This window comes from Lissotriton helveticus, chromosome 11 (genome assembly GCF_964261635.1).
Source record: "Lissotriton helveticus chromosome 11, aLisHel1.1, whole genome shotgun sequence".
Classification (NCBI taxonomy): Eukaryota; Metazoa; Chordata; class Amphibia; order Caudata; family Salamandridae; genus Lissotriton; species Lissotriton helveticus.
Genome location: NC_136072.1, coordinates 1,082,213,125 through 1,082,235,805, shown reverse-complemented (window position 1 = coordinate 1,082,235,805; position 22,681 = coordinate 1,082,213,125). Strand labels below are relative to the sequence as shown.

Sequence of the window (22,681 nt, the reverse complement as noted above, 5' to 3'; positions counted from 1 at the left end):
TTTCTCCAATACATTTTACTACGTAAGTATTATGCAACTGAAATAAATGTGGAAAAACAATACAAACATTTAGAACTGTTCTAAATATGTTCTATTATATATTGTTTATTTACAGAGCAAACACAACGAATAGATATACAGACATAATACAGAACTCCACATTCTGAATAATACAGATAATAATCACAAAGTAAGTATATTAAAGAACATAATTACCAGATAATCTATTAAAAAACATACCAACATGGTGATTATTCTAATACATATGTTCCTTTTTTATTTAAGGTAACACTACAAACTACTCTCCAGAAGCTGAAGAAACAACTATACTGGCAAAGACCAACCTAAAAAAATATGTAAGTATCTTCACAATGTGAATCATGAAGATACACTTTTGTAGTAGAAATGAGCTCTAACATTGCAAATGTACCGAAACATTAATTAATAATATACTACTTTCATGTTTTTCATAACAGCTACAACAACATCACAAATAAATATCCCCAACTAAAGAAGCAAGCAGCTCCTAATTTTGCTGTAAATTCAAAAACACGTAAGTATAAACATTCCTACTTATCACTGACATAGATTATTTATCACATTTAATTTGACATTAACTATTATATATACATTTTATAGATATACAAAGTACAAAATGACCGAAGGAGCCGAATTTGTGACCAGCCAGAAAGGAAAACTATTACTATGCTACATGGGTTACACTTATACACAAGAAAAGCAATATGGCATGCAAGTTAATTGGAAATGTTGTAAATATTATTCTAACAAGTGCTATGGCAGAGCAACAACTAAAGAAGCTACAGTACTGTATACTAGGGAACACAATCATCCACCTAATGTTACTGAAATAGAAGTTAGAACAGCTTTGGAAAATATAAAAGAAGCTAGTACTGGTTCCCAAAAGCAAACAAATGTCATTTTAAAAGAAGCCATTCCTAAAATCCCAAAAACTGCCACAACTCAAATGCCAAATATCCTCTCCTTAAAAAGAACTATAGCACGAACTAAAAAAGCTACTACTTCTACAACACCATCTCCCAGAACATATCAGGATATAAATTTAACTGCTAACCAAATAATAACTTTAAATAAACAACCATTTATAGTTTACGACAACGAAAACAATGACAAAAGGCTTATAATTTTTGGTACCAGTATGAATTTAGTTAAACTGCAGCAAAGCCAATATTGGATGATGGATGGAACATTTAACATCTGTCCCAAACCATTTTTCCAATTATACACAATACATGGCCTCTACCACAACTGCAACATACCTTTGCTATATGCACTATTACCAAACAAAAATAATTCCACATATATGGAATTAATAAATATAATTAAACAAAAAACGAATGATTTTTCTCCTGAAAGTATCATTCTTGATTTTGAGCAAGCAATGCTCTCAACTATCATAAAAATCCACCCCCATACCTGCATTCAAGGCAGCTATTATCATTTAAACCAGTGTTTATGGAGACACCTTCAAAAAACTACCCTAAGTGTCGAATATGCTACAAACTCATCTTTTGCTTTCCAAATTAAAAAACTCATTGCACTTGCTTATGTACCTGAAACAGACGTAGCTGAACACTACAACATTCTTATAGACAGCCCCTTCTACAAACAAAATGAAGCTAAATTAAGTCCATTTCTCGACTACTTTGAAGACACCTGGGTAGGCAGACTCCACAGATCTGGCCACAGACGAAATCCCAAATTCCTCATACCCTGGTGGAACGTTTACAGAAGTACCCTTAACGGAGATTCAAAAACTAACAATGCAGTGGAAGGTTGGCACAATGCATTTGTACAATCAACTGGCAGAACCAAACCTACTCTAGAACATTTCATTAAATGCCTACAGAAAGAACAGAGCTACCAGGAATTTAGAATGGACCAATCTGTAACTGAACTTGTCCCTAAAACATCAAAGCAAAATAAACAAATGCACAAGTACCTGGAAGAACAAGTTAAACTTTACCCTAGTACAAAAGGCATAGAATACCTAAATATCATTGCCAAAACACTACTCTAATTAATTCCCAAAATGTTATAAAACACTAAAAGTATCACCTAAGTATGGAAAAATATGTAACGTGAGCTTCTAAAGTATTTAATGTATGCAATATATAGAGATATTATTATAATATATGCACACATTAAAACTAAATAACAAGTAAAAAACTATTCCATAATAAAAATAACATTACCCACCCACACAAAATAAGAAAGCAAGGATTTACCAATCATGTTGTCAATCCAATAACCTCCTTGTCCACCAAAGTAATCCAGGTAGTGCCAAATTAACCCCAAAAAAATGTAAAAATACAACTGTTCCAAAATTAAGACATCCACGTTATCCAGAGCCATTGAATAAGCATAAAAAACCCGAAAAATTTGAAAAATAGAATGAATCGCTCCAGCAAAACCGAAAAATGTAAAGAAGTGTTTGTAAAGCAGTGTTGAATGAAACAAACAAACACTTCCTTTAAAAAAAAACGGAACTTCCGATGTAGCGTACACCTATGACAAAAACATAGAAAACAGACATTCCCACCCACATTAATTAGCTAGTAATTAGGTACAAACATATTAAAATAGATGATTTCACTTGTAGATATACCGTAAAAGACTAAAATTCACTCTATATATAATGAGTTAACTAACTAACACTACGTGTATATACCATAAGTAATTATCTGTTTTCGAAATCTAAAACATACCTCCCTCACATTCAACAACACAAAATATAAGGTCACTAATCTCAAAACATCATTAAAATACACATAAAACATATAAAATAAACCTTACCTGAAGCGACGTGAAGTGTCTCCCAACCGCGATCAGCCCTTCTTCCAAATAACCCAAAACGACCTAACCCGGTTACAAAATAAAGCACCCAAATGCAATAAAATAGTCCCAAGTATAAAATATAATATATATACTTCACTAAATATGCAAAAATGAACATTAAGTTTCTATTATTGTAAAGAAATATTTACTTTAATCCTACAATGATTTGATTAACAAATATGTAAATGAATGTAATAAATACATATTATGAAAAGAATAATATTTATATTAACAATGTATAGAAATATAACTACATTGTCAAAAATTATAATAATAGAAAAATGTGTTAAAAATATGTGACTCACATAATAAATATTTTATGTATTGAAATAAAGTGTAAAAAATACTTTTGTTATTTCTACATTTCTTTATGAAATTACAATATGTAAAAGAGATAATAAATAATATTCATTTTTGTACAAAAAGTATGAAAATAATAATGCTTCTGTATAGTTGCTTATCATTGTGTTTATAAAATATGTTTATAAAACCAAATGTAATAAAAAGAATTTTGTAATGAAATAACATTTTATTTGTGAAACATAAATAAAAATAATGTTTCTACAATCATGTTGTACTATTTGTATCATTATCTTACTATAATGTAACAATCTTATCAGAAATTTTGCACTGTATATTAAATGTGAGTATATGTTGGTGTCTAATAATTTAATTATTACTATACCAAATCCAGCGTACATTAAATTAAAACTGACCCTGAACCCAAAAAATACCCCTTTACCCAAAAACAGAAAACTGACCCTGAACCCTAAAAATACGCCTTTACCCAAAAACCCAAAACTGACCCTGAACCCTAAAAATACCCCTTTACCCAAAAACCCAAAACTGACCCTGAACCCTAAAAATACCCCTTAACCCAAAAACTGAAAACTGACCCTGAACCCAAAAAATACCCCTTTACCCAAAAACTGAAAACTGACCCTGACCCCTAAAAATACCCCTTTACCCAAAAACCCAAAACTGACCCTGAACCCTAAAAATACCCCTTAACCCAAAAACTGAAAACTGATCCTGAACCCAAAAAATACCCCTTTACCCAAAAACTGAAAACTGACCCTGAACCCAAAAAATACCCCTTTACCCAAAAACTAAAAACTGACCCTGAACCCAAAAAATACCCCTTTACCCAAAAACTGAAAACTGACCCTGAACCCTAAAAATACCCCTTTACCCAAAAACTGAAAACTGACCCTGAACCCAAGAAATACCCCTTTACCCAAAAACTGAAAACTGACCCTGAACCCTAAAAATACCCCTTTACCCAAAAACTGAAAACTGACCCTGAACCCAAAAAATACCCCTTTACCCAAAAACTGAAAACTGACCCTGAACCCAAAAAATACCCCTTTACCCAAAAACTGAAAACTGACCCTGAACCCTAAAAATACCCCTTTACCCAAAAACTGAAAACTGACCCTGAACCCAAGAAAGACCCCTTTACCCAAAAACCGAAAACTGACCCTGAACCCTAAAAATACCCCTTTACCCAAAAACTGAAAACTGACCCTGAACCCAAAAATACCCCTTTACCCAAAAACTGAAAACTGACCCTGAACCCAAAAAATACCCCTTTACCCAAAAACTAAAAACTGACCCTGAACCCAAAAAATACCCCTTTACCCAAAAACTGAAAACTGACCCTGAACCCTAAAAATACCCCTTTACCCAAAAACTGAAAACTGACCCTGAACCCAAGAAATACCCCTTTACCCAAAAAATGAAAACTGACCCTGAACCCTAAAAATACCCCTTTACCCAAAAACTGAAAACTGACCCTGAACTCAAGAAATACCCCTTTACCCAAAAACTGAAAACTGACCCTGAACCCAAGAAATACCCCTTTACCCAAAAACAGAACACTGACCCTGAACCCTAAAAATACCCCTTTAACCAAGAACTGAAAACTGACCCTGAACTCTAACAATACTCCTTTACCCAAAAATAATTATTATTATGTAATTACAAATTAATTATTAATTAATAATAATAATAAAGTTAATATATTTGCACATTAGCTGTAAAGAAATAAATTTAATTATTAATATTATATTTTCCAAAATAATTTACAATAAGTAAAAAATATATATTAAACTAAATGAAGCTAATTAATATAATTAACTCATTTATATTAATTAATTACCAATTAATTATTATTTAAAAATATGTAAAAAATTATATTCATTAATTAACTCATTAATATTAATTAATTAACAATTATTTATTCTTTAAAAATATATTCAAAATTATATTAATTAATTAACTAGTTAATATTAATTAATTACCAAATAATTATTATTATTATTTAATTACCAATTATTTATTATTTAAAATTATGTCCAAAATTATATTAATTAATTAATTAACTAATTGATTATAATTAATTACCAATTATTAATTTTTTACAATTATGTACGATATTATATTAATTAACTAACTAATTAATATTCATTAATTACCAATTAATTATTATATAAAATAATGTACAAAATTATATTAATTAATTAACTAATTAATATTAATTAGTTACCAATTAATTATTAATACATTTTTTTTACAAATATATATTAATTTATTAATTATTTTTAAATTACTTCCCACCCTTATCCCCTATAAACCCAATAACCCGCTCCTAAAACTATATATGTTTTTTAAAAATATTTTTATATTAAATATATTGTAATTTTTTAATATAGACCTTTTTATCAAATTTTTATTTACAATTATTATATTTTTTCCTACACTATTTATTTTTTCCATTACTACACGATATTTTGTATTGTCGATATTTTGTCATACGATATTATTTTTTTCGATATTTCTACTTACTTACCTATTACGATATTTTTGTATCCGATATATTTGCTTCCCAATATTTTTTACCTTCGATATTTTAACTTCGATATTTTGTCTTTCCGATATTTTTTTCTCGATATTTTGTCTGTGTACCGATTTTGACACAGTGAAGGCGTAGAGTGATGTAGTGAAATCTTGTAGATTTCAGTGCGTCAGTTCTAGAAGGCTTTTAGCGTGGGAACGCCCACCCTGCATACATTATACCTGACGCAGGTATAATGTGATGCGGGACTTTACAATGTGACACATCTCCCTAGATGCGTCACATTGTAAATGGGCCACAACATTTACGCCGCAGCTGCGTCACAATACAGATTTTTATACTTGCCCTATATATGGCTGTGTGTACGTTGTGTGTCTCCGTCTGCATGCAGCATACAAATGTGCCAGATCTGGTAGCCCAGTTGTGCTGATGCAGCCACACAAGAGCTCTTTGCCTGACCTCATTGTCACCAATTCAAATCAGAGAGGATCCATGCAGTGTTTCAAGTCTCTCAGGTGAAAAAATGGGCCCTAGAGCAAGGAAGTAAATAGGCCCCCTTGTTGAAGTTTGAAATATAAAATACCGCAATAATCAGCGTTCAGTGGGTCCCGCAGGTCTGTGGGCGCCAGTGAAACTGCACCTGCTGCACCAACAGAAGCTAGGCCCCTGTCATAGAGCTGGGTAACATCAATTACTCAGTGCCACAAAGAGCATTAGAAATAAACTTTACATAATGTCAAACGGCAAAAACAAGAGCTTTGTCAGTTCTTGTTCTGTTTCAAACACTCCATACAATCTGAATGAACCCTCTCCACATTTTCCTACTGATAACAAACGCCTTCGCTCCCAGAAAAAAACTTTCTGGGCGGTTAGTGCACATTTGAATGGGAGATGAGACCTCGGAAGAGCCCAGCCCTGCGCCGGACTGCGAGTCACCTCAGAGAGCAGAAACAAAGCCCGTCCTCTGCCCATCACTGACCCAAGCGAATCTGTGGAGCAAAGATGAGAACAAAGAGGAAGAAATAAAAGAATTACGAAAACTCATCAAGGAAAATAAATCCCTATATTACTGCTGTATTTAAAAAGCTGAGAAAACAAAAGAGAACGTAAAGAGTAAACTGAAGCCAAATAGAGTCACCGTTTTGTCCTTGTCACAGATCACAAATCTGCATTGCAAAATAAACTATCTTATTTTTTAATTACATATTCTCCAGTCTCCGAAGAGACTGTCAAAAATTGCCATTTCGACTATATTTCAAGTCTCCATGACGGGGTATTGGGTAAAGTTTTCAATAAGCAATAATCGCGCCTCGGTTAAACCTCATTGGCTACGATACTGCCACTGCGCAAAGCTAAACAATTTAGTGTGAATTTCATGCACACTTGCCCTAGTACCTCATGTTACAAAGAACATGATTCTATTTCAAAAGATGTTATCTGTTTATGCATAACTACTCCTCCACTGCTTCTGATAGGCAATGTAAGACATATAATGGTGTTGTTTTACTAATTTCTATCAGCTCTCTGCCCCAAACAGTCGATAGCCACAGGCAGAGAATTATGGGAAATTGTATGCTAAATAGCTGTCCAGGTAAGCAGCACCCTCCCAAGTTATGGATTTGATGCTCAGGCAGATATACCTTCACACAAAGATGAGATCTAGGCTGCTAACCATGGGTTGTGGAAAATATAAGAAGCACAAATTCATAATAGCATCCTCATAGGTCCCACTGTCTTCAAATGTTTACTAGAGAAGGAACGGCAATCAATTTAAAGGAAAATAAATTATAGATACATTTTTCCATATTCCATAATGCACGTCTGCCATTTCATGGCACTACATAGTTGCATTTGCTGCATTTCATTTTTAGCTTTAGGAGGTACAATATACTGGTTTCCTGGTTTTCAAAACATTTTAGGGGAAGATTCACAAGGACCTGACGCAACTGCATGGATGCATAAGTTTCCTTGAGTCAGTGCTGAATGTCCTTGTGCCACGATGAATGTGCTGTATTTACAATACAGCGCTCCATGGCGCAAGGATTAACAGATGCGTCAGAAATTCTGACGCATCTGTTGGCACAAAAGTGACGCATTGCTGGAAATGCTCATGAAAGTGACGCAAAAAGCCCTGAGTCATAACTTATGCCTGGTCTGTGCAGTCGTAGGGATTTTGACACAGTGAAGGAGTAGAGTGATGTAGTGAAATCTTGTAGATTTCAGTGCGTCAGTTCTAGAAGGCTTTTAGCGTGGGAACGCCCACCCTGCATTCATTATACCTGACGCAGGTATAATGTGATGCGGGACTTTACAATGTGACACATCTCCCTAGATGCGTCACATTGTAAATGGGCCACAACATTTACGCCGCAGCTGCGTCACAATACAGATTTTTATACTTGCCCTATATATGGCTGTGTGTACGTTGTGTGTCTCCGTCTGCATGCAGCATACAAATGTGCCAGATCTGGTAGCCCAGTTGGGCTGATGCAGCCACACAAGAGCTCTTTGCCTGACCTCATTGTCACCAATTCAAATCAGAGAGGATCCATGCAGTCTTTCAAGGCTCTCAGGTGAAAAAATGGGCCCTAGAGCAAGGAAGAAAATAGGCCCCCTTGTTGAAGTTTGGAATATAAAATACCGCAATAATCAGGGTTCAGTGGGTCCCGCAGGTCTGTGGGCGCCAGTGCAACTGCACCTGCTGCACCAACAGAAGCTACGCCCCTGTCATAGAGCTGGGTAACATCAATTACTCAGTGCCACAAAGAGCATTAGAAATAAACTTTACATAATGTCAAACGGCAAAAACAAGAGCTTTGTCAGTTCTTGTTCTGTTTCAAACACTCCATACAATCTGTATGAACCCTCTCCACATTTTCCTACTGATAACAAATGCCTTCGCTCCCAGAAAAAAACTTTCTGGGCGGTTAGTGCACATTTGAATGGGAGATGAGACCTCGGAAGAGCCCAGCCCTGCGCCGGACTGCGAGTCACCTCAGAGAGCAGAAACAAAGCCCGTCCTCTGCCCATCACTGACCCAAGCGAATCCGTGGAGCAAAGATGAGAACAAAGGGGAAGAAATAAAAGAATAACGAAAACTCATCAAGGAAAATAAATCCCTAAATTACTGCTGTATTTAAAAAGCTGAGAAAACAAAAGAGAACGTAAAGAGTAAACTGAAGCCAAATAGAGTCACCGTTTTGTCCTTGTCACAGATCACAAACCTGCAAGTAAATTGCATTGCAAAATAAACTATCTTATTTTTTAATTACATATTCTCCAGTCTCCGAAGAGACTGTCAAAAATTGCCATTTCGACTATATTTCAAGTCTCCATGACGGGGTATTGGGTAAAGTTTTCAATAAGCAATAATCGCGCCTCGGTTAAACCTCATTGGCTACGATACTGCCACTGCGCAAAGCTAAACAATTTAGTGTGAATTTCATGCACACTTGCCCTAGTACCTCATGTTACAAAGAACATGATTCCTTTTCCAAAGATGTTATCTGTTTATGCATAACTACTCCTCCACTGCTTCTGATAGGCAATGTAAGACATATAATGGTGTTGTTTTACTAATTTCTATCAGCTCTCTGCCTCAAACCGTCGATAGCCACACGCAGAGAATTATGGGAAATTGTATGCTAAATAGCTGTACAGGTAAGCAGCACCCTCCCAAGTTATGGATTTGATGCTCAGGCAGATATACCTTCACACAAAGATGAGATCTAGGCTGCTAACCATGGGTTGTGGAAAATATAAGAAGCACAAATTCATAATAGCATCCTCATAGGTCCCACTGTCTTCAAATGTTTACTAGAGAAGGAACGGCAATCAATTTAAAGGAAAATAAATTATAGATACATTTTTCCATATTCCATAATGCACGTCTGCCATTTCATGGCACTACATAGTTGCATTTGCTGCATTTCATTTTTAGCTTTAGGAGGTACAATATACTGGTTTCCTGGTTTTCAAAACATTTTAGGGGAAGATTCACAAGGACCTGACGCAACTGCATGGATGCATAAGTTTCCTTGAGTCAGTGCTGAATGTCCTTGTGCCACGATGAATGCGCTGTATTTACAATACAGCGCTCCATGGCGCAAGGATTAACAGATGCGTCAGAAATTCTGACGCATCTGTTGGCACGAAAGTGACGCATTGCTGGAAATGCTCATGAAAGTGACGCAAAAAGCCCTGAGTCATAACTTATGCCTGGTCTGTGCAGGCGTAGGGATTTTGACACAGTGAAGGCGTAGAGTGATGTAGTGAAATCTTGTAGATTTCAGTGCGTCAGTTCTAGAAGGCTTTTAGCGTGGGAACGCCCACCCTGCATACATTATACCTGACGCAGGTATAATGTGATGCGGGACTTTACAATGTGACACATCTCCCTAGATGCGTCACATTGTAAATGGGCCACAACATTTACGCCGCAGCTGCGTCACAATACAGATTTTTATACTTGCCCTATATATGGCTGTGTGTACGTTGTGTGTCTCCGTCTGCATGCAGCATACAAATGTGCCAGATCTGGTCGATCAGTTGTGCTGATGCAGCCACACAAGAGCTCTTTGCCTGACCTCATTGTCACCAATTCAAATCAGAGAGGATCCATGCAGTGTTTCAAGTCTCTCAGGTGAAAAAATGGGCCCTAGAGCAAGGAAGTAAATAGGCCCCCTTGTTGAAGTTTGGAATATAAAATACCGCAATAATCAGCGTTCAGTGGGTCCCGCAGGTCTGTGGGCGCCAGTGAAACTGCACCTGCTGCACCAACAGAAGCTAGGCCCCTGTCATAGAGCTGGGTAACATCAATTACTCAGTGCCACAAAGAGCATTAGAAATAAACTTTACATAATGTCAAACGGCAAAAACAAGAGCTTTGTCAGTTCTTGTTCTGTTTCAAACACTCCATACAATCTGTATGAACCCTCTACACATTTTCCTACTGATAACAAACGCCTTCGCTCCCAGAAAAAAACTTTCTGGGCGGTTAGTGCACATTTGAATGGGAGATGAGACCTCGGAAGAGCCCAGCCCTGCGCCGGACTGCGAGTCACCTCAGAGAGCAGAAACAAAGCCCGTCCTCTGCCCATCACTGACCCAAGCGAATCTGTGGAGCGAAGATGAGAACAAAGAGGAAGAAATAAAAGAATTACGAAAACTCATCAAGGAAAATAAATCCCTATATTACTGCTGTATTTAAAAAGCTGAGAAAACAAAAGAGAACGTAAAGAGTAAACTGAAGCCAAATAGAGTCACCGTTTTGTCCTTGTCACAGATCACAAATCTGCAAGTAAACTGCATTGCAAAATAAACTATCTTATTTTTTAATTACATATTCTCCAGTCTCCGAAGAGACTGTCAAAAATTGCCATTTCGACTATATTTCAAGTCTCCATGACGGGGTATTGGGTAAAGTTTTCAATAAGCAATAATCGCGCCTCGGTTAAACCTCATTGGCTACGATACTGCCACTGCGCAAAGCTAAAAAATTTAGTGTGAATTTCATGCACACTTGCCCTTGTACCTCATGTTACAAAGAACATGATTCCTTTTCAAAAGATGTTATCTGTTTATGCATAACTACTCCTCCACTGCTTCTGATAGGCAATGTAAGACATATAATGGTGTTGTTTTACTAATTTCTATCAGCTCTCTGCCCCAAACAGTCGATAGCCACACGCAGAGAATTATGGGAAATTGTATGCTAAATAGCTGTCCAGGTAAGCAGCACCCTCCCAAGTTATGGATTTGATGCTCAGGCAGATATACCTTCACACAAAGATGAGATCTAGGCTGCTAACCATGGGTTGTGGAAAATATAAGAAGCACAAATTCATAATAGCATCCTCATAGGTCCCACTGTCTTCAAATGTTTACTAGAGAAGGAACGGCAATCAATTTAAAGGAAAATAAATTATAGATAAATTTTTCCATATTCCATAATGCACGTCTGCCATTTCATGGCACTACATAGTTGCATTTGCTGCATTTCATTTTTAGCTTTAGGAGGTACAATATACTGGTTTCCTGGTTTTCAAAACATTTTAGGGGAAGATTCACAAGGACCTGACGCAACTGCATGGATGCATAAGTTTCCTTGAGTCAGTGCTGAATGTCCTTGTGCCACGATGAATGTGCTGTATTTACAATACAGCGCTCCATGGCGCAAGGATTAACAGATGCGTCAGAAATTCTGACGCATCTGTTGGCACGAAAGTGACGCATTGCTGGAAATGCTCATGAAAGTGACGCAAAAAGCCCTGAGTCATAACTTATGCCTGGTCTGTGCAGGCGTAGGGATTTTGACACAGTGAAGACGTAGAGTGATGTAGTGAAATCTTGTAGATTTCAGTGCGTCAGTTCTAGAAGGCTTTTAGCGTGGGAACGCCCACCCTGCATACATTATACCTGACGCAGGTATAATGTGATGCGGGACTTTACAATGTGACACATCTCCCTAGATGCGTCACATTGTAAATGGGCCACAACATTTACGCCGCAGCTGCGTCACAATACAGATTTTTATACTTGCCCTATATATGGCTGTGTGTACGTTGTGTGTCTCCGTCTGCATGCAGCATACAAATGTGCCAGATCTGGTAGCCCAGTTGTGCTGATGCAGCCACACAAGAGCTCTTTGCCTGACCTCATTGTCACCAATTCAAATCAGAGAGGATCCATGCAGTGTTTCAAGTCTCTCAGGTGAAAAAATGGGCCCTAGAGCAAGGAAGTAAATAGGCCCCCTTGTTGAAGTTTGGAATATAAAATACCGCAATAATCAGCGTTCAGTGGGTCCCGCAGGTCTGTGGGCGCCAGTGAAACTGCACCTGCTGCACCAACAGAAGCTAGGCCCCTGTCATAGAGCTGGGTAACATCAATTACTCAGTGCCACAAAGAGCATTAGAAATAAACTTTACATAATGTCAAACGGCAAAAACAAGAGCTTTGTCAGTTCTTGTTCTGTTTCAAACACTCCATACAATCTCTATGAACCCTCTCCACATTTTCCTACTGATAACAAACGCCTTCGCTCCCAGAAAAAAACTTTCTGGGCGGTTAGTGCACATTTGAATGGGAGATGAGACCTCGGAAGAGCCCAGCCCTGCGCCGGACTGCGAGTCACCTCAGAGAGCAGAAACAAAGCCCGTCCTCTGCCCATCACTGACCCAAGCGAATCTGTGGAGCAAAGATGAGAACAAAGAGGAAGAAATAAAAGAATTACGAAAACTCATCAAGGAAAATAAATCCCTATATTACTGCTGTATTTAAAAAGCTGAGAAAACAAAAGAGAACGTAAAGAGTAAACTGAAGCCAAATAGAGTCACCGTTTTGTCCTTGTCACAGATCACAAATCTGCATTGCAAAATAAACTATCTTATTTTTTAATTACATATTCTCCAGTCTCCGAAGAGACTGTCAAAAATTGCCATTTCGACTATATTTCAAGTCTCCATGACGGGGTATTGGGTAAAGTTTTCAATAAGCAATAATCGCGCCTCGGTTAACCCTCATTGGCTACGATACTGCCACTGCGCAAAGCTAAACAATTTAGTGTGAATTTCATGCACACTTGCCCTAGTACCTCATGTTACAAAGAACATGATTCTATTTCAAAAGATGTTATCTGTTTATGCATAACTACTCCTCCACTGCTTCTGATAGGCAATGTAAGACATATAATGGTGTTGTTTTACTAATTTCTATCAGCTCTCTGCCCCAAACAGTCGATAGCCACACGCAGAGAATTATGGGAAATTGTATGCTAAATAGCTGTCCAGGTAAGCAGCACCCTCCCAAGTTATGGATTTGATGCTCAGGCAGATATACCTTCACACAAAGATGAGATCTAGGCTGCTAACCATGGGTTGTGGAAAATATAAGAAGCACAAATTCATAATAGCATCCTCATAGGTCCCACTGTCTTCAAATGTTTACTAGAGAAGGAACGGCAATCAATTTAAAGGAAAATAAATTATAGATACATTTTTCCATATTCCATAATGCACGTCTGCCATTTCATGGCACTACATAGTTGCATTTGCTGCATTTCATTTTTAGATTTAGGAGGTACAATATACTGGTTTCCTGGTTTTCAAAACATTTTAGGGGAAGATTCACAAGGACCTGACGCAACTGCATGGATGCATAAGTTTCCTTGAGTCAGTGCTGAATGTCCTTGTGCCATGATGAATGTGCTGTATTTACAATACAGCGCTCCATGGCGCAAGGATTAACAGATGCGTCAGAAATTCTGACGCATCTGTTGGCACAAAAGTGACGCATTGCTGGAAATGCTCATGAAAGTGACGCAAAAAGCCCTGAGTCATAACTTATGCCTGGTCTGTGCAGTCGTAGGGATTTTGACACAGTGAAGGAGTAGAGTGATGTAGTGAAATCTTGTAGATTTCAGTGCGTCAGTTCTAGAAGGCTTTTAGCGTGGGAACGCCCACCCTGCATTCATTATACCTGACGCAGGTATAATGTGATGCGGGACTTTACAATGTGACACATCTCCCTAGATGCGTCACATTGTAAATGGGCCACAACATTTACGCCGCAGCTGCGTCACAATACAGATTTTTATACTTGCCCTATATATGGCTGTGTGTACGTTGTGTGTCTCCGTCTGCATGCAGCATACAAATGTGCCAGATCTGGTAGCCCAGTTGGGCTGATGCAGCCACACAAGAGCTCTTTGCCTGACCTCATTGTCACCAATTCAAATCAGAGAGGATCCATGCAGTCTTTCAAGGCTCTCAGGTGAAAAAATGGGCCCTAGAGCAAGGAAGAAAATAGGCCCCCTTGTTGAAGTTTGGAATATAAAATACCGCAATAATCAGGGTTCAGTGGGTCCCGCAGGTCTGTGGGCGCCAGTGCAACTGCACCTGCTGCACCAACAGAAGCTACGCCCCTGTCATAGAGCTGGGTAACATCAATTACTCAGTGCCACAAAGAGCATTAGAAATAAACTTTACATAATGTCAAACGGCAAAAACAAGAGCTTTGTCAGTTCTTGTTCTGTTTCAAACACTCCATACAATCTGTATGAACCCTCTCCACATTTTCCTACTGATAACAAATGCCTTCGCTCCCAGAAAAAAACTTTCTGGGCGGTTAGTGCACATTTGAATGGGAGATGAGACCTCGGAAGAGCCCAGCCCTGCGCCGGACTGCGAGTCACCTCAGAGAGCAGAAACAAAGCCCGTCCTCTGCCCATCACTGACCCAAGCGAATCCGTGGAGCAAAGATGAGAACAAAGGGGAAGAAATAAAAGAATAACGAAAACTCATCAAGGAAAATAAATCCCTAAATTACTGCTGTATTTAAAAAGCTGAGAAAACAAAAGAGAACGTAAAGAGTAAACTGAAACCAAATAGAGTCACCGTTTTGTCCTTGTCACAGATCACAAACCTGCAAGTAAATTGCATTGCAAAATAAACTATCTTATTTTTTAATTACATATTCTCCAGTCTCCGAAGAGACTGTCAAAAATTGCCATTTTGACTATATTTCAAGTCTCCATGACGGGGTTTTGGGTAAAGTTTTCAATAAGCAATAATCGTGCCTCGGTTAAACCTCATTGGCTACGATACTGCCACTGCGCAAAGCTAAACAATTTAGTGTGAATTTCATGCACACTTGCCCTAGTACCTCATGTTACAAAGAACATGATTCCTTTTCCAAAGATGTTATCTGTTTATGCATAACTACTCCTCCACTGCTTCTGATAGGCAATGTAAGACATATAATGGTGTTGTTTTACTAATTTCTATCAGCTCTCTGCCTCAAACCGTCGATAGCCACACGCAGAGAATTATGGGAAATTGTATGCTAAATAGCTGTACAGGTAAGCAGCACCCTCCCAAGTTATGGATTTGATGCTCAGGCAGATATACCTTCACACAAAGATGAGATCTAGGCTGCTAACCATGGGTTGTGGAAAATATAAGAAGCACAAATTCATAATAGCATCCTCATAGGTCCCACTGTCTTCAAATGTTTACTAGAGAAGGAACGGCAATCAATTTAAAGGAAAATAAATTATAGATACATTTTTCCATATTCCATAATGCACGTCTGCCATTTCATGGCACTACATAGTTGCATTTGCTGCATTTCATTTTTAGCTTTAGGAGGTACAATATACTGGTTTCCTGGTTTTCAAAACATTTTAGGGGAAGATTCACAAGGACCTGACGCAACTGCATGGATGCATAAGTTTCCTTGAGTCAGTGCTGAATGTCCTTGTGCCACGATGAATGTGCTGTATTTACAATACAGCGCTCCATGGCGCAAGGATTAACAGATGCGTCAGAAATTCTGACGCATCTGTTGGCACAAAAGTGACGCATTGCTGGAAATGCTCATGAAAGTGACGCAAAAAGCCCTGAGTCATAACTTATGCCTGGTCTGTGCAGGCGTAGGGATTTTGACACAGTGAAGGAGTAGAGTGATGTAGTGAAATCTTGTAGATTTCAGTGCGTCAGTTCTAGAAGGCTTTTAGCGTGGGAACGCCCACCCTGCATTCATTATACCTGACGCAGGTATAATGTGATGCGGGACTATACAATGTGACACATCTCCCTAGATGCGTCACATTGTAAATGGGCCACAACATTTACGCCGCAGCTGCGTCACAATACAGATTTTTATACTTGCCCTATATATGGCTGTGTGTACGTTGTGTGTCTCCGTCTGCATGCAGCATACAAATGTGCCAGATCTGGTAGCCCAGTTGGGCTGATGCAGCCACACAAGAGCTCTTTGCCTGACCTCATTGTCACCAATTCAAATCAGAGAGGATCCATGCAGTCTTTCAAGGCTCTCAGGTGAAAAAATGGGCCCTAGAGCAAGGAAGAAAATAGGCCCCCTTGTTGAAGTTTGGAATATAAAATACCGCAATAATCAGGGATCAGTGGGTCCCGCAGGTCTGTGGGCGCCAGTGCAACTGCACCTGCTGCACCAACAGAAGCTACGCCCCTGTCATAGAGCTGGGTAACATCAATTACTCAGTGCCACAAAGAGCATTAGAAATAAACTTTACATAATGTCAAACGGCAAAAACAAGAGCTTTGTCAGTTCTTGTTCTGTTTCAAACACTCCATACAATCTGTATGAACCCTCTCCACATTTTCCTACTGATAACAAATGCCTTCGCTCCCAGAAAAAAACTTTCTGGGCGGTTAGTGCACATTTGAATGGGAGATGAGACCTCGGAAGAGCCCAGCCCTGCGCCGGACTGCGAGTCACCTCAGAGAGCAGAAACAAAGCCCGTCCTCTGCCCATCACTGACCCAAGCGAATCCGTGGAGCAAAGATGAGAACAAAGGGGAAGAAATAAAAGAATAACGAAAACTCATCAAGGAAAATAAATCCCTAAATTACTGCTGTATTTAAAAAGCTGAGAAAACAAAAGAGAACGTAAAGAGTAAACTGAAGCCAAATAGAGTCACCGTTTTGTCCTTGTCACAGATCACAAACCTGCAAGTAAATTGCACTGCAAAATAAACTATCTTATTTTTTAATTACATATTCTCCAGTCTCCGAAGAGACTGTCAAAAATTGCCATTTCGACTATATTTCAAGTCTCCATGACGGGGTATTGGGTAAAGTTTTCAATAAGCAATAATCGCGCATCGGTTAAACCTCATAGGCTACGATACTGCCACTGCGCAAAGCTAAACAATTTAGTGTGAATTTCATGCAAACTTGCCCTAGTACCTCATGTTACAAAGAACATGATTCCTTTTCCAAAGATGTTATCTGTTTATGCATAACTACTCCTCCACTGCTTCTGATAGGCAATGTAAGACATATAATGGTGTTGTTTTACTAATTTCTATCAGCTCTCTGCCTCAAACCGTCGATAGCCACACGCAGAGAATTATGGGAAATTGTATGCTAAATAGCTGTACAGGTAAGCAGCACCCTCCCAAGTTATGGATTTGATGCTCAGGCAGATATACCTTCACACAAAGATGAGATCTAGGCTGCTAACCATGGGTTGTGGAAAATATAAGAAGCACAAATTCATAATAGCATCCTCATAGGTCCCACTGTCTTCAAATGTTTACTAGAGAAGGAACGGCAATCAATTTAAAGGAAAATAAATTATAGATAACTTTTTCCATATTCCATAATGCACGTCTGCCATTTCATGGCACTACATAGTTGCATTTGCTGCATTTCATTTTTAGCTTTAGGAGGTACAATATACTGGTTTCCTGGTTTTCAAAACATTTTAGGGTAAGATTCACAAGGACCTGACGCAACTGCATGGATGCATAAGTTTCCTTGAGTCAGTGCTGAATGTCCTTGTGCCACGATGAATGTGCTGTATTTACAATACAGCGCTCCATGGCGCAAGGATTAACAGATGCGTCAGAAATTCTGACGCATCTGTTGGCACGAAAGTGACGCATTGCTGGAAATGCTCATGAAAGTGACGCAAAAAGCCCTGAGTCATAACTTATGCCTGGTCTGTGCAGGCGTAGGGATTTTGACACAGTGAAGGCGTAGAGTGATGTAGTGAAATCTTGTAGATTTCAGTGCGTCAGTTCTAGAAGGCTTTTAGCGTGGGAACGCCCACCCTGCATACATTATACCTGACGCAGGTATAATGTGATGCGGGACTTTACAATGTGACACATCTCCCTAGATGCGTCACATTGTAAATGGGCCACAACATTTACGCCGCAGCTGCGTCACAATACAGATTTTTATACTTGCCCTATATATGGCTGTGTGTACGTTGTGTGTCTCCGTCTGCATGCAGCATACAAATGTGCCAGATCTGGTCGATCAGTTGTGCTGATGCAGCCACACAAGAGCTCTTTGCCTGACCTCATTGTCACCAATTCAAATCAGAGAGGATCCATGCAGTGTTTCAAGTCTCTCAGGTGAAAAAATGGGCCCTAGAGCAAGGAAGTAAATAGGCCCCCTTGTTGAAGTTTGGAATATAAAATACCGCAATAATCAGCGTTCAGTGGGTCCCGCAGGTCTGTGGGCGCCAGTGAAACTGCACCTGCTGCACCAACAGAAGCTAGGCCCCTGTCATAGAGCTGGGTAACATCAATTACTCAGTGCCACAAAGAGCATTAGAAATAAACTTTACATAATGTCAAACGGCAAAAACAAGAGCTTTGTCAGTTCTTGTTCTGTTTCAAACACTCCATACAATCTGTATGAACCCTCTACACATTTTCCTACTGATAACAAACGCCTTCGCTCCCAGAAAAAAACTTTCTGGGCGGTTAGTGCACATTTGAATGGGAGATGAGACCTCGGAAGAGCCCAGCCCTGCGCCGGACTGCGAGTCACCTCAGAGAGCAGAAACAAAGCCCGTCCTCTGCCCATCACTGACCCAAGCGAATCCGTGGAGCAAAGATGAGAACAAAGGGGAAGAAATTAAAGAATAACAAAAACTCATCAAGGAAAATAAATCCCTAAATTACTGCTGTATTTAAAAAGATGAGAAAACAAAAGAGAACGTAAAGAGTAAACTGAAGCCAAATAGAGTCACCGTTTTGTCCTTGTCACAGATCACAAATCTGCAAGTAAATTGCATTGCAAAATAAACTATCTTATTTTTTATTTACATATTCTCCAGTCTCCGAAGAGACTGTCAAAAATTGCCATTTTGACTATATTTCAAGTCTCCATGACGAGGTATTGGGTAAAGTTTTCAATAAGCAATAATCGCGCCTCGGTTAAACCTCATTGGCTACGATACTGCCACTGCGCAAAGCTAAAAAATTTAGTGTGAATTTCATGCACACTTGCACTTTTACCTCATGTTACAAAGAACATGATTCCTTTTCAAAAGATGTTATCTGTTTATGCATAACTACTCCTCCACTGCTTCTGATAGGCAATGTAAGACATATAATGGTGTTGTTTTACTAATTTCTATCAGCTCTCTGCCCCAAACAGTCGATAGCCACACGCAGAGAATTATGGGAAATGGTATGCTAAATAGCTGTCCAGGTAAGCAGCACCCTCCCAAGTTATGGATTTGATGCTCAGGCAGATATACCTTCACACAAAGATGAGATCTAGGCTGCTAACCATGGGTTGTGGAAAATATAAGAAGCACAAATTCATAATAGCATCCTCATAGGTCCCACTGTCTTCAAATGTTTACTAGAGAAGGAACGGCAATCAATTTAAAGGAAAATAAATTATAGATACATTTTTCCATATTCCATAATGCACGTCTGCCATTTCATGGCACTACATAGTTGCATTTGCTGCATTTCATTTTTAGCTTTAGGAGGTACAATATACTGGTTTCCTGGTTTTCAAAACATTTTAGGGGAAGATTCACAAGGACCTGACGCAACTGCATGGATGCATAAGTTTCCTTGAGTCAGTGCTGAATGTCCTTGTGCCACGATGAATGTGCTGTATTTACAATACAGCGCTCCATGGCGCAAGGATTAACAGATGCGTCAGAAATTCTGACGCATCTGTTGGCACAAAAGTGACGCATTGCTGGAAATGCTCATGAAAGTGACGCAAAAAGCCCTGAGTCATAACTTATGCCTGGTCTGTGCAGGCGTAGGGATTTTGACACAGTGAAGGCGTAGAGTGATGTAGTGAAATCCTGTAGATTTCAGTGCGTCAGTTCTAGAAGGCTTTTAGCGTGGGAACGCCCACCCTGCATACATTATACCTCACGCAGGTATAATGTGATGCGGGACTTTACAATGTGACACATCTCCCTAGATGCGTCACATTGTAAATGGGCCGCAACATTTACGCCGCAGCTGCGTCACAATACAGATTTTTATACTTGCCCTATATAAGGCTGTGTGTACGTTGTGTGTCTCCGTCTGCATGCAGAATACAAATGTGCCAGATCTGGTAGCCCAGTTGGGCTGATGCAGCCACACAAGAGCTCTTTGCCTGACCTCATTGTCACCAATTCAAATCAGAGAGGATCCATGCAGTCTTTCAAGGCTCTCAGGTGAAAAAATGGGCCCTAGAGCAAGGAAGAAAATAGGCCCCCTTGTTGAAGTTTGGAATATAAAATACCGCAATAATCAGGGTTCAGTGGGTCCGGCAGGTCTGTGGGCACCAGTGCAACTGCACCTGCTGCACCAACAGAAGCTACGCCCCTGTCATAGAGCTGGGTAACATCAATTACTCAGTGCCACAAAGAGCATTAGAAATAAACTTTACATAATGTCAAACGGCAAAAACAAGAGCTTTCTCAGTTCTTGTTCTGTTTCAAACACCCCATACAATCTGTATGAACCCTCTACACATTTTCCTACTGATAACAAACGCCTTCGTTCCCAGAAAAAAACTTTCTGGGCGGTTAGTGCACATTTGAATGGGAGATGAGACCTCGGAAGAGCCCAGCCCTGCGCCGGACTGCGAGTCACCTCAGAGAGCAGAAACAAAGCCCGTCCTCTGCCCATCACTGACCCAAGCGAATCCGTGGAGCAAAGATGAGAACAAAGGGGAAGAAATTAAAGAATAACAAAAACTCATCAAGGAAAATAAATCCCTAAATTACTGCTGTATTTAAAAAGCTGAGAAAACAAAAGAGAACGTAAAGAGTAAACTGAAGCCAAATAGAGTCACCGTTTTGTCCTTGTCACAGATCACAAATCTGCAAGTAACTTGCATTGCAAAATAAACTATCTTATTTTTTAATTACATATTCTCCAGTCTCCGAAGAGACTGTCAAAAATTGCCATTTTGACTATATTTCAAGTCTCCATGACGAGGTATTGGGTAAAGATTTCAATAAGCAATAATCGCGCCTCGGTTAACCCTCATTGGCTACGATACTGCCACTGCGCAAAGCTAAACAATTTAGTGTGAATTTCATGCACACTTGCCCTAGTACCTCATGTTACAAAGAACATGATTCTATTTCAAAAGATGTTATCTGTTTATGCATAACTACTCCTCCACTGCTTCTGATAGGCAATGTAAGACATATAATGGTGTTGTTTTACTAATTTCTATCAGCTCTCTGCCCCAAACAGTCGATAGCCACACGCAGAGAATTATGGGAAATTGTATGCTAAATATCTGTCCAGGTAAGCAGCACCCTCCCAAGTTATGGATTTGATGCTCAGGCAGATATACCTTCACACAAAGATGAGATCTAGGCTGCTAACCATGGGTTGTGGAAAATATAAGAAGCACAAATTCATAATAGCATCCTCATAGGTCCCACTGTCTTCAAATGTTTACTAGAGAAGGAACGGCAATCAATTTAAAGGAAAATAAATTATAGATAAATTTTTCCATATTCCATAATGCACGTCTGCCATTTCATGGCACTACATAGTTGCATTTGCTGCATTTCATTTTTAGCTTTAGGAGGTACAATATACTGGTTTCCTGGTTTTCAAAACATTTTAGGGGAAGATTCACAAGGACCTGACGCAACTGCATGGATGCATAAGTTTCCTTGAGTCAGTGCTGAATGTCCTTGTGCCACGATGAATGTGCTGTATTTACAATACAGCGCTCCATGGCGCAAGGATTAACAGATGCGTCAGAAATTCTGACGCATCTGTTGGCACAAAAGTGACTCATTGCTGGAAATGCTCATGAAAGTGACGCAAAAAGCCCTGAGTCATAACTTATGCCTGGTCTGTGCAGTCGTAGGGATTTTGACACAGTGAAGGAGTAGAGTGATGTAGTGAAATCTTGTAGATTTCAGTGCGTCAGTTCTAGAAGGCTTTTAGCGTGGGAACGCCCACCCTGCATTCATTATACCTGACGCAGGTATAATGTGATGCGGGACTTTACAATGTGACACATCTCCCTAGATGCGTCACATTGTAAATGGGCCACAACATTTACGCCGCAGCTGCGTCACAATACAGATTTTTATACTTGCCCTATATATGGCTGTGTGTACGTTGTGTGTCTCCGTCTGCATGCAGCATACAAATGTGCCAGATCTGGTAGC

General features: G+C 39.1%; 8 non-coding genes across 8 annotated transcripts; all 8 read right to left on the bottom strand.

The window, feature by feature from the left end:
- Positions 1-6,948: 6,948 nt before the first annotated feature.
- Positions 6,949-7,088, bottom strand: LOC144793605 (U4 spliceosomal RNA). The gene has a single exon (XR_013603088.1). It is a non-coding gene; the product is annotated as a U4 spliceosomal RNA (small nuclear RNA).
- A 1,929-nt stretch (positions 7,089-9,017) lies between these two features.
- LOC144793603 (U4 spliceosomal RNA) lies at positions 9,018-9,157 on the bottom strand. The gene has a single exon (XR_013603086.1). It is a non-coding gene; the product is annotated as a U4 spliceosomal RNA (small nuclear RNA).
- A 1,929-nt stretch (positions 9,158-11,086) lies between these two features.
- On the bottom strand, positions 11,087-11,226 carry LOC144793602 (U4 spliceosomal RNA). The gene has a single exon (XR_013603085.1). It is a non-coding gene; the product is annotated as a U4 spliceosomal RNA (small nuclear RNA).
- Positions 11,227-13,144: 1,918 nt separating this feature from the next.
- Positions 13,145-13,284, bottom strand: LOC144793718 (U4 spliceosomal RNA). Its single transcript, XR_013603191.1, has one exon. It is a non-coding gene; the product is annotated as a U4 spliceosomal RNA (small nuclear RNA).
- A 1,929-nt stretch (positions 13,285-15,213) lies between these two features.
- On the bottom strand, positions 15,214-15,353 carry LOC144793684 (U4 spliceosomal RNA). The gene has a single exon (XR_013603160.1). It is a non-coding gene; the product is annotated as a U4 spliceosomal RNA (small nuclear RNA).
- A 1,929-nt stretch (positions 15,354-17,282) lies between these two features.
- LOC144793975 (U4 spliceosomal RNA) lies at positions 17,283-17,422 on the bottom strand. The gene has a single exon (XR_013603419.1). It is a non-coding gene; the product is annotated as a U4 spliceosomal RNA (small nuclear RNA).
- A 1,929-nt stretch (positions 17,423-19,351) lies between these two features.
- On the bottom strand, positions 19,352-19,491 carry LOC144793695 (U4 spliceosomal RNA). Its single transcript, XR_013603170.1, has one exon. It is a non-coding gene; the product is annotated as a U4 spliceosomal RNA (small nuclear RNA).
- A 1,929-nt stretch (positions 19,492-21,420) lies between these two features.
- Positions 21,421-21,560, bottom strand: LOC144793925 (U4 spliceosomal RNA). Its single transcript, XR_013603374.1, has one exon. It is a non-coding gene; the product is annotated as a U4 spliceosomal RNA (small nuclear RNA).
- Between the last annotated feature and the right edge of the window lie 1,121 nt (positions 21,561-22,681).